This window comes from Cavia porcellus, unplaced genomic scaffold, assembly GCF_034190915.1.
Source record: "Cavia porcellus strain 051 isolate PalLab524CR breed Dunkin Hartley unplaced genomic scaffold, mCavPor4.1 scaffold_58, whole genome shotgun sequence".
Classification (NCBI taxonomy): Eukaryota; Metazoa; Chordata; class Mammalia; order Rodentia; family Caviidae; genus Cavia; species Cavia porcellus.
This window is the reverse complement of record NW_026947541.1, coordinates 2,214,705-2,226,120: the sequence shown is the minus strand read 5'-3', so window position 1 is coordinate 2,226,120 and position 11,416 is coordinate 2,214,705.

Below are 11,416 nucleotides of genomic sequence, written 5' to 3'. Positions count from 1 at the left end.
TAGTGAATGTAATGTAACACACACCCATGCAATGCGCACCGCCCCGTGATGTTTTTCTCGCTCCTACTAGTGAATGTAATGTAACACACACCCATACAATGCGCACCACCGCGTGATGATTTTCTAACTCCTACTAGTGAATCTAATGTAACAAACACCCATACAATGCGCACCACCCCGTGATGTTTTTCTCACTCCTACTAGTGAATGTAATGTAACACACACCCATACAATGCGGACCACCCCGTGATGTTTTTCTCACTCCTACTAGTGAATGTAATGTAACACACACCCATACACCTCCCCGTGATGTTTTTATCACTCCTACTAGTGAATGTAATGTAACACACACCCATACAATGCGCACAACCCCGTGATGTTTTTCTCACTCCTACTAGTGAATGTAATATAACACACACCCATACAATGCGCACCACCCCGTGATGTTTTTCTCACTCCTAGTAGTGAATGTAATGTAACACACACCCCTACAATGCGCACCACCCCGTGATCTTTTTCTCACTCCTACTAGTGAATCTAATGTAACACACACCCATACAATGCGCACCACCCCGTGATGTTTTTCTCACTCCTACTAGTGAATGTAATGTAACACACACCCATACAATGCGCACCACCCCGTGATGTTTTTCTCACTCCTACTAGTGAATGTAACACACACCCATACAATGCGCACCACCCCGTGATGTTTTTCTCACTCCTACTAGTGAATCTAATGTAACACACACCCATACAATGCGCACCACCCCGTGATGTTTTTCTCACTCCTACTAGTGAATCTAATGTAACACACACCCATACAATGCGCACCACCCCGTGATGTTTTTCTCACTCCTACTAGTGAATCTAATGTAACACACACCGATACAATGCGTACCACCCCGTGATGTTTTTCTCGCTCCTACTAGTGAATGTAATGTAACACATACCCATACAATGCGCACCACCCCGTGATGATTTTCTTGCTCCTACTAGTGAATCTAATGTAACAAACTCCCATACAATTCGCACCACCCCGTGATGTTTTTCTCACTCCTACTAGTCAATGTAATGTAACACACACCCATACAATGCGCACCACCCCGTGATGTTTTTCTCACTCCTACTACTGAATGTAATGTAACACACACCCACACAATGCGCACCACCCCGTGACGTTTTTCTCACTCCTACTAGTGAATGTAATGTAACACACACCCATACAATGCGCACCACCCCGTGATGTTTTTCCCACTCCTACTAGTGAATGTAATGTAACACACACCCATACAATGCGCACCACCCCGCGATGTTTTTCAGAAACCTATCCTACATTGCCACTGCATGTTCCCTGACCTCCCCATGCTGACCACCCCGCGATGCTTTTCTCCATCCTACTTTGCCACTCACTGCCTATCCTAATTCAGACCCTCCAATTCACACCACCCCGTGATGTTTTTCTCACTCCTTGTAGTGAATGTAATGTAACACACACCCATACAATGCGCACCGCCCCGTGATGTTTTTCTCACTCCTACTAGTGAATGTAATGTAACACACACCCATACATTGCGCACCACCGCGTGATGATTTTCTAACTCCTACTAGTGAATCTAATGTAACAAACACCCATACAATGCGCACCACCCCGTGATGTTTTTCTCACTCCTACTAGTGAATGTAATGTAACACACACCCATACAATGCGCACCACCCCGTGATGTTTTTCTCACTCCTACTAGTGAATGTAATGTAACACACACCCATACACCTCCCCGTGATGTTTTTATCACTCCTACTAGTGAATGTAATGTAACACACACCCATACAATGCGCACCACCCCGTGATGTTTTTCTCACTCCTACTAGTGAATGTAATGTAACACACACCCATACAATGCGCACCACCCCGTGATGTTTTTCTCACTCCTAGTAGTGAATGTAATGTAACACACACCCATACAATGCGCACCACCCCGTGATCTTTTTCTCACTCCTACTAGTGAATCTAATGTAACACACACCCATACAATGCGCACGACCCCGTGATGTTTTTCTCACTCCTACTAGTGAATGTAATGTAACACACACCCATACAATGCGCACCACCCCGTGATGTTTTTCTCACTCCTACTAGTGAATGTAACATACACCCATACAATGCGCACCACCCCGTGATGTTTTTCTCACTCCTACTAGTGAATCTAATGTAACACACACCCATACAATGCGCACCACCCCGTGATGTTTTTCTCACTCCTACTAGTGAATCTAATGTAACACACACCCATACAATGCGCACCACCCCGTGATGTTTTTCTCACTCCTAATAGTGAATCTAATGTAACACACACCCATACAATGCGCACCACCCCGTGATGTTTTTCTCGCTCCTACTAGTGAATGTAATGTAACACACACCCATACAATGCGCACCACCCCGTGATGATTTTCTCGCTCCTACTAGTGAATCTAATGTAACAAACACCCATACAATGCGCACCACCCCGTGATGTTTTTCTCACTCCTACTAGTGAATGTAATGTAACACACACCCATACAATGCGCACCACCCCGTGATGTTTTTCTCACTCCTACTACTGAATGTAATGTAACACACACCCATACAATGCGCACCACCCCGTGATGTTTTTCTCACTCCTACTAGTGAATGTAATGTAACACACACCCATACAATGCGCACCACCCCGTGATGTTTTTCTCACTCCTACTAGTGAATGTAATGTAACACACACCCATACAATGCGCACCACCCCGCGATGTTTTTCAGAAACCTATCCTACATTGCCACTGCATGTTCCATGACGTCCCCATGCTGACCACCCCGCGATGCTTTTCTCCATCCTACATTGCCACTCACTGCCTATCCTAATTCAGACCCTCCGATTCACACCACCCCGTGATGTTTTTCTCACTCCTTGTAGTGAATGTATTGTAACACACACCCATACAATGCGCACCACCCCGTGATGTTTTTCTCACTCCTACTAGTGAATGTAATGTAACACACACCCATACAATGCGCACCACCCCGTGATGTTTTTCTCACTACTACTAGTGAATGTAATGTAACACACACCCATACAATGCGCACAACCCCGTGATGTTTTTCTCACTCCTACTAGTGAATGTAATGTAACACACACCCATACAATGCGCAGCACCCCGTGATGTTTTTCTCACTCCTACTAGTGAATGTAATGTAACACACACCCATACAATGCGCACCGCCCCGTGATGTTTTTCTCACTCCTACTAGTGAATGTAATGTAACACACACCCATGCAATGCGCACCGCCCCGTGATGTTTTTCTCGCTCCTACTAGTGAATGTAATGTAACACACACCCATACAATGCGCACCACCGCGTGATGATTTTCTAACTCCTACTAGTGAATCTAATGTAACAAACACCCATACAATGCGCACCACCCCGTGATGTTTTTCTCACTCCTACTAGTGAATGTAATGTAACACACACCCATACAATGCGGACCACCCCGTGATGTTTTTCTCACTCCTACTAGTGAATGTAATGTAACACACACCCATACACCTCCCCGTGATGTTTTTATCACTCCTACTAGTGAATGTAATGTAACACACACCCATACAATGCGCACAACCCCGTGATGTTTTTCTCACTCCTACTAGTGAATGTAATATAACACACACCCATACAATGCGCACCACCCCGTGATGTTTTTCTCACTCCTAGTAGTGAATGTAATGTAACACACACCCCTACAATGCGCACCACCCCGTGATCTTTTTCTCACTCCTACTAGTGAATCTAATGTAACACACACCCATACAATGCGCACCACCCCGTGATGTTTTTCTCACTCCTACTAGTGAATGTAATGTAACACACACCCATACAATGCGCACCACCCCGTGATGTTTTTCTCACTCCTACTAGTGAATGTAACACACACCCATACAATGCGCACCACCCCGTGATGTTTTTCTCACTCCTACTAGTGAATCTAATGTAACACACACCCATACAATGCGCACCACCCCGTGATGTTTTTCTCACTCCTACTAGTGAATCTAATGTAACACACACCCATACAATGCGCACCACCCCGTGATGTTTTTCTCACTCCTACTAGTGAATCTAATGTAACACACACCGATACAATGCGTACCACCCCGTGATGTTTTTCTCGCTCCTACTAGTGAATGTAATGTAACACATACCCATACAATGCGCACCACCCCGTGATGATTTTCTTGCTCCTACTAGTGAATCTAATGTAACAAACTCCCATACAATTCGCACCACCCCGTGATGTTTTTCTCACTCCTACTAGTCAATGTAATGTAACACACACCCATACAATGCGCACCACCCCGTGATGTTTTTCTCACTCCTACTACTGAATGTAATGTAACACACACCCACACAATGCGCACCACCCCGTGACGTTTTTCTCACTCCTACTAGTGAATGTAATGTAACACACACCCATACAATGCGCACCACCCCGTGATGTTTTTCCCACTCCTACTAGTGAATGTAATGTAACACACACCCATACAATGCGCACCACCCCGCGATGTTTTTCAGAAACCTATCCTACATTGCCACTGCATGTTCCCTGACCTCCCCATGCTGACCACCCCGCGATGCTTTTCTCCATCCTACTTTGCCACTCACTGCCTATCCTAATTCAGACCCTCCAATTCACACCACCCCGTGATGTTTTTCTCACTCCTTGTAGTGAATGTAATGTAACACACACCCATACAATGCGCACCGCCCCGTGATGTTTTTCTCACTCCTACTAGTGAATGTAATGTAACACACACCCATACATTGCGCACCACCGCGTGATGATTTTCTAACTCCTACTAGTGAATCTAATGTAACAAACACCCATACAATGCGCACCACCCCGTGATGTTTTTCTCACTCCTACTAGTGAATGTAATGTAACACACACCCATACAATGCGCACCACCCCGTGATGTTTTTCTCACTCCTACTAGTGAATGTAATGTAACACACACCCATACACCTCCCCGTGATGTTTTTATCACTCCTACTAGTGAATGTAATGTAACACACACCCATACAATGCGCACCACCCCGTGATGTTTTTCTCACTCCTACTAGTGAATGTAATGTAACACACACCCATACAATGCGCACCACCCCGTGATGTTTTTCTCACTCCTAGTAGTGAATGTAATGTAACACACACCCATACAATGCGCACCACCCCGTGATCTTTTTCTCACTCCTACTAGTGAATCTAATGTAACACACACCCATACAATGCGCACGACCCCGTGATGTTTTTCTCACTCCTACTAGTGAATGTAATGTAACACACACCCATACAATGCGCACCACCCCGTGATGTTTTTCTCACTCCTACTAGTGAATGTAACATACACCCATACAATGCGCACCACCCCGTGATGTTTTTCTCACTCCTACTAGTGAATCTAATGTAACACACACCCATACAATGCGCACCACCCCGTGATGTTTTTCTCACTCCTACTAGTGAATCTAATGTAACACACACCCATACAATGCGCACCACCCCGTGATGTTTTTCTCACTCCTAATAGTGAATCTAATGTAACACACACCCATACAATGCGCACCACCCCGTGATGTTTTTCTCGCTCCTACTAGTGAATGTAATGTAACACACACCCATACAATGCGCACCACCCCGTGATGATTTTCTCGCTCCTACTAGTGAATCTAATGTAACAAACACCCATACAATGCGCACCACCCCGTGATGTTTTTCTCACTCCTACTAGTGAATGTAATGTAACACACACCCATACAATGCGCACCACCCCGTGATGTTTTTCTCACTCCTACTACTGAATGTAATGTAACACACACCCATACAATGCGCACCACCCCGTGATGTTTTTCTCACTCCTACTAGTGAATGTAATGTAACACACACCCATACAATGCGCACCACCCCGTGATGTTTTTCTCACTCCTACTAGTGAATGTAATGTAACACACACCCATACAATGCGCACCACCCCGCGATGTTTTTCAGAAACCTATCCTACATTGCCACTGCATGTTCCATGACGTCCCCATGCTGACCACCCCGCGATGCTTTTCTCCATCCTACATTGCCACTCACTGCCTATCCTAATTCAGACCCTCCGATTCACACCACCCCGTGATGTTTTTCTCACTCCTTGTAGTGAATGTATTGTAACACACACCCATACAATGCGCACCACCCCGTGATGTTTTTCTCACTCCTACTAGTGAATGTAATGTAACACACACCCATACAATGCGCACCACCCCGTGATGTTTTTCTCACTACTACTAGTGAATGTAATGTAACACACACCCATACAATGCGCACCACCCCGTGATGTTTTTCTCACTCCTACTAGTGAATGTAATGTAACACACACCCATACAATGCGCACCACCCCGTGGTGTTTTTCTCACTCCTACTAGTGAATGTAATGTAACACACACCCATACAATGCGCACCACTCCGTGGTGTTTTTCTCACTCCTACTAGTGAATCTAATGTAACACACACCCATACAATGCGCACCACCACGTGATGTTTTTCTCACTCCTACTAGTGAATGTAATGTTACACACACCCATACAATGCGCAATACCCCGTGATGTTTTTCTCACTCCTACTAGTGAATCTAATGTAACAAACACCCATACAATGCGCACCACCCCGTGATGTTTTTCTCACTCTTACTAGTGAATGTAATGTAACACACACCCATACAATGCGCACCACCCCGTGATGTTTTTCTCACTCCTACTAGTGAATGTAATGTAACACACACCCATACAATGCGCACCACCCCGTGATGTTTTTCTCGCTCCTACTAGTGAATGTAATGTAACACACACCCATACAATGCGCACCACCCCGTGATGATTTTCTCGCTCCTACTAGTGAATCTAATGTAACAAACACCCATACAATGCGCACCACCCCGTGATGTTTTTCTCACTCCTACTAGTGAATGTAATGTAACACACACCCATACAATGCGCACCACCCCGTGATGTTTTTCTCACTCCTACTACTGAATGTAATGTAACACACACCCATACAATGCGCACCACCCCGTGATGTTTTTCTCACTCCTACTAGTGAATGTAATGTAACACACACCCATACAATGCGCACCACCCCGTGATGTTTTTCTCACTCCTACTAGTGAATGTAATGTAACACACACCCATACAATGCGCACCACCCCGCGATGTTTTTCAGAAACCTATCCTACCTTGCCACTGCATGTTCCATGACGTCCCCATGCTGACCACCCCGCGATGCTTTTCTCCATCCTATATTGCCACTCACTGCCTATCCTAATTCAGACCCTCCGATTCACACCACCCCGTGATGTTTTTCTCACTCCTTGTAGTGAATGTAATGTAACACACACCCATACAATGCGCACCACCCCGTGATGTTTTTCTCACTCCTACTAGTGAATGTAATGTAACACACACCCATACAATGCGCACCACCCCGTGATGTTTTTCTCACTCCTACTAGTGAATGTAATGTAACACACACCCATACAATGCGCACCACCCCGTGATGTTTTTCTCACTCCTACTAGTGAATGTAATGTAACACACACCCATACAATGCGCACCACCCCGTGGTGTTTTTCTCACTCCTACTAGTGAATGTAATGTAACACACACCCATACAATGCGCACCACTCCGTGGTGTTTTTCTCACTCCTACTAGTGAATCTAATGTAACACACACCCATACAATGCGCACCACCACGTGATGTTTTTCTCACTCCTACTAGTGAATGTAATGTAACACACACCCATACAATGCGCAATACCCCGTGATGTTTTTCTCACTCCTACTAGTGAATCTAATGTAACACACACCCATACAATGCGCACCACCCCGTGATGTTTTTCTCACTCTTACTAGTGAATGTAATGTAACACACACCCATACAATGCGCACCACCCCGTGATGTTTTTCTCACTGCTACTAGTGAATGTAATGTAACACACACCCATACAATGCGCACCACCCCGTGATGTTTTTCTCACTCCTACTAGTGTATGTAATGTAACACACACCCATACAATGCGCACCACCCCGTGATGTTTTTCTCACTCCTACTAGTGAATCTAATGTAACACACACCCATACAATGCGCACCACCCCGTGATGTTTTTCTCACTGCTACTAGTGAATGTAATGTAACACACCCATACAATGCGCACCACCCCGTGATGTTTTTCTCACTCCTACTAGTGAATGTAATGTAACACACACCCATACAATGAGCACCACCCCGTGATGTTTTTCTCACTCCTACTAGTGAATGTAATGTAACACACACCCATACAATGCGCACCACCCCGTGATGTTTTTCTCACTCCTACTAGTGAATCTAATGTAACACACACCCATACAATGCGCACCACCCCGTGATGTTTTTCTCACTCCTACTAGTGAATCTAATGTAACACACCCATACAATGCGCACCACCGCGTGATGTTTTTCTCACTCCTACTAGTGAATGTAGTGTAACACACACCCATACAATGCGCACCACCCCGTGATGATTTTCTCACTCCTACTAGTGAATCTAATGTAACAAACACCCATACAATGCGCACCACCCCGTGATGATTTTCTCACTCCTACTAGTGAATCTAATGTAACAAACACCCATACAATGTGCACCACCCCGTGATGTTTTTCTCACTCCTACTAGTGAATGTAATGTAACAAACACCCATACAATGCGCACCACCCCGTGATGTTTTTCTCACTCCTACTAGTGAATGTAATGTAACACACACGCATACAATGCGCACCACCCCGTGATCTTTTTCTCACTCCTACTAGTGAATGTAATGTAACACACACCCATACAATGCGCACCACCCCGTGATGTTTTTCTCACTCCTACTAGTGAATGTAATGTAACACACACCCATACCATGCGCACGACCCCGTGATGATTTTCTCACTCCCACTAGTGAATCTAATGTAACAAACACCCATACCATGCGCACCACCCCGTGATGTTTTTCTCACTCCTACTAGTGAATGTAATGTAACACACACCCATACAATGCGCACCACCCCGTGATGTTTTTCTCACTCCTACTAGTGAATGTAATGTAACACACACCCATACAATGCGCACCACCCCGTGATGTTTTTCTCACTCCTACTAGTGAATCTAATGTAACACACACCCATGCAATGCGCACCCCCCCGTGATGTTTTTCTCACTCCTACTAGTGAATCTAATGTAACACACACCCATGCAATGCGCACCACCCCGTGATGTTTTTCTCACTGCTACTAGTGAATGTAATGTAACAAACACCCATACAATGCGCACCACCCCGTGATGTTTTTCTCACTCCTACTAGTGAATCTAATGTAACACACACTCATACAATGCGCACCACCCCGTGATGTTTTTCTCACTCCTACTAGTGAATGTAGTGTAACAGAACCCATACAATGCGCACCACCCCGTGATGTTTGTCTCACTCCTACTAGTGAATGTAGTGTAACACACACCCATACAATGCGCACCACCCCGTGATGTTTTTCTCACTGCTAGTAGTGAATGTAGTGTAACACACACCCATACAATGCGCACCGCCACGTGATGTTTTTCTCACTCCTACTAGTGAATGTAATGTAACACACACCCATACAATGCGCACCGCCCCGTGATGTTTTTCTCACTCCTACTAGTGAATGTAATGTAACACACACCCATACAATGCGCACCACCCCATGATGTTTTTCTCACTCCTACTAGTGAATGTAATATAACACACACCCATACAATGCACACCGCCCCGTGATGTTTTTCTCACTCCTACTAGTGAATGTAATGTAACACACACCCCTACAATGCGCACCGCCCCGTGATGTTTTTCTCACTCCTACTAGTGAATGTAATGTAATACACACCCATACAATGCGCACCACACCGTGATGTTTTTCTCACTCCTACTAGTGAATGTAATGTAACACACACCCATACAATGCGCCCACCCCGTGATGTTTTTCTCACTCCTACTAGTGAATGTAATGTAACACACACCCATAGAATGCGCACCACCCCGTGATGTTTTTCTCACTCCTACTAGTGAATGTAATGTAACACACACCCATACAATGCGCACAACCCCGTGATGTTTTTCTCACTCCTACTAGTGAATGTAATGTAACACACACCCATACAATGCGCACCACCCCGTGATGTTTTTCTCACTCCTACTAGTGAATGTAATGTAACACACACCCATACACCTCCCGGTGATGTTTTTCTCACTCCTACTAGTGAATGTAATGTAACACACACCCAAACAATGCGCACCACCCCGTGATGTTTTTCTCACTCCTACTAGTGAATGTAATGTAACACACACCCATACAATGCGCACCACCCCGTGATGTTTTTCTCACTCCTACTAGTGAATGTAATGTAACGCACACCCATACAATGCGCACCACCCCGTGATGTTTTTCTAACTCCTACTAGTGAATGTAATGTAACACACACCTATACAATGCGCACCACCCCGTGATGATTTTCTCACTCCTACTAGTGAATCTAATGTAACAAACACCCATACAATGCGCACCTCCCCGTGATGTTTTTCTCACTCCTAGTAGTGAATGTAATGTAACACACACCCATACAATGCGCACCACCCCGTGATGTTTTTCTCACTCCTACTAGTGAATCTACTGTAACACACACCCATACAATGGGCACCACCCCGTGATCTTTTTCTCACTCCTACTAGTGAATCTAATGTAACACACACCCATACAATGCGCACCACCCCGCGATGCTTTTCTCCATCCTACATTGCCACTCACTGCCTATCCTAATTCAGACCCTCCGATTCACACCACCCCGTGATGTTTTTCTCACTCCTTGTAGTGAATGTAATGTAACACACACCCATACAATGCGCACCACCCCGTGATGTTTTTCTCACTCCTACTAGTGAATGTAATGTAACACACACCCATACCATGTGCACCACCCCGTGATGTTTTTCTCACTCCTACTAGTGAATGTAATGTAACACACACCCATACAATGCGCACCACCCCGTGATGTTTTTCTCACTCCTACTAGTGAATGTAATGTAACACACACCCATACAATGCGCACCACCCCGTGGTGTTTTTCTCACTCCTACTAGTGAATGTAATGTAACACACACCCATACAATGCGCACCACCCCGTGATGTTTTTCTCACTCCTACTAGTGAATCTAATGTAACACACACCCATACACCTCCCGGTTATGTTTTTCTCACTCCTACTAGTGAATGTAATGTAACACACACCCATACAATGCGCACCACC